The sequence below is a fragment of the Gossypium arboreum genome, chromosome 6 (assembly GCF_025698485.1).
Source record: "Gossypium arboreum isolate Shixiya-1 chromosome 6, ASM2569848v2, whole genome shotgun sequence".
NCBI lineage: Eukaryota > Viridiplantae > Streptophyta > Magnoliopsida > Malvales > Malvaceae > Gossypium > Gossypium arboreum.
In genome coordinates, this window is record NC_069075.1 from 21757522 (window position 1) to 21759936 (window position 2415).

The 2415-nt window shown below is 39.2% G+C and overlaps 1 non-coding gene across 1 annotated transcript; it reads right to left on the reverse strand.

Moving 5' to 3' along the window:
* Window positions 1–2080: 2080 nt before the first annotated feature.
* LOC128294704 (small nucleolar RNA R71) lies at window positions 2081–2187 on the reverse strand. Its single transcript, XR_008285011.1, has one exon. It is a non-coding gene; the product is annotated as a small nucleolar RNA R71 (small nucleolar RNA).
* Window positions 2188–2415: the final 228 nt, after the last annotated feature.

The following is a 2415-nucleotide window of genomic DNA, read 5'->3' on the forward strand; positions in this document are numbered from 1 at the left end:
AAGTTTGCTTGACACTAAGTGTGCGAGAAATAGATGTGTACGGTGACAAGATTGGCACTGAGTGTGCGAGCTTGTAATGTATGGCACTAAGTGTGCGAGTTTGGACTATATGGCACTATGTGTGCGGGCTTGAATCACATGGCACTGAGTGTGCGTGATTGAGTATTAAGCACTATGTGTGCGAACTCTACACATATCTCCGATTGAATATTTATATGGAGGTGTGACTTTATCGAGACGAGTATGGACAGCGGAAAGAGTAAGTACCTTGAGTTCATGGCTAATAGATGCTATGTTCATGCTCAGGGTGGAGTCGGTAAGATTTAAATCTATGTGATGATTTCAATTGCATTACCGTAAATAAGGTATCGTGGAATAGATGAAAGTTCATTTGATTGCATGATTGTTGCGGAAATGAAATGATGTATGGAAATTGCTTCAAATATCCTATTGAATAGTATATGAAATGTAAATGTATGACTTGGTATGAGATTGATCCGAAAGGTCTAAGGAACTATGGTATAGTTCGGTATGGCTAGAACACTTGGCCTTATTTCATTATTTCATGTTATGATAATTTTATTAATGGATGGTTGTGGAATGCTTATGACTTACTGAGTTATAAACTCACTCAGTGTTTTCTTGTCACCCATTTTAGGTTTCTTGGACTCGTCTCCTTTTGGGTGCTCGGGAATCAACGAAGTCATCACACCGCGAGCAATTTTTGATATTGTCTTCTTAGTCAACTTAGGAGAACATTTGGCATGTATGGGCTATTTTGTTTTGTTAAATTTTGGGTTGTAAACTTTAAGCCATGTGAAAATGGCCTATGTGGTTGTTTGAGTGGGATGCTAGAACCTATAGCCACGAGTCTTAGAAACCTTAATTTTGATAAGGTGGCCATAATTTGTGTCATATATGATGGATGATTAGTAAGGCTAAGGAAGGATTCATGAAATTGGCATAGTCTCTGCGATGGCTATTGCGGACAGCAGACGGTGATATGAGATCGAAAAATCACTAAAAATAGTAGAAGTGGAATTAATTGCTAAAAAAAATTACGTACTCGAAGCTTGATGGGTCTATTTTCATATGGATGAAACGAAACGACCATATGAGCTGTATTTTAAGAGATATTCAAGATTTCGTGAGACAGGGCGAAGCGGCTCGGATTCTATGTTTCGACTTTGAAAATTTACCATAAATTATCCGAAACAATTAGAAGTTATGCCTTAATTCCCTTTGAGTCTAGTTTCATTAGAAACAAAGCGGCATGAGCATTGGAGCTCATGCGAGATGATATCCAGTCGTAATGTGCAAAGGTCGGTGTAGTCGAACCCCAAAACAGGGTGACTTTAACTAATAAACTGTACCAATTGGCCCGACCAAAATTTTAGAAATAAATCCACGGATGGATATATGAGTCTAAATTCGGGGAAAATTTACAGAACTGGTTTTCGAGTTCGGAACTCGAGATATGATTTTTAAGGTGAAAGGACGCAGATTTTCCAAATTTGGATGGAAATGTGAAAAATAGTCTGTGTGACACATGAGAGTTGGTCTGAGAACCCCTCGTGTTCGACTCCGGCGACGGTATCGGGAACGGGGTGTTACAGGATGATACTTCAACCACAACCATGGAGATGACTAAAAACGAAGAAAATCTGCTACCTCCTGCGATTGCTGCTGATCCAGTAAATTAGAATCCTGCTCCACGTACTATGTATGATTATGCTAAACCTAATTTAACAGGAATTGAATCGAGCATAGTTAGGCCTGCTGTTGCTGCAAATAATTTTGAACTGAAACCTAACACCATTCAAATGATCTAACAATTTGTTCAGTTTGATGGTTTGCAGGACGAGGATCCCAATGCTCACTTGGCAAATTCTTAGAGTTTTGTGACACTTTTAAAATTAATGGCATTTCTGATGATGCCATTCGCCTTCGGTTGTTTCCCTTTTCGTTGAGGAATAAGGCTAAACAGTGGCTGAACTCGTTGCAACAAGGATCAATCACTACTTGAGAACAGATGACCGAAAAATTTTTATTAAAATATTTTTCGCCGGCTAAAACAGCCAAATTATGTAATGATATCTCCTCTTTTGTGCAAAAGGATTTAGAAACACTCTATGATGCATGGGAGAGATACAAGGACCTTTTGCGAAGATGCCCTCACCATTGGTTACCACTCTGGCTATATGTCCAAACATTTCACAATGGCCTGAACCCTTCGACTCGGCGGGTGGTTGACGCAACTGCTGGCGGAACAATTAATAATAAGACACTTGAAGATGCCTATGAATTTATAGAGGAGATGTCACTGAATAACTATCAGTGGCAAGTCATGAGGACAAAGCCAACAAAAACAACTAGCGTTTATAATGTCAATTCGGTCACTATGCTCTCTAATCA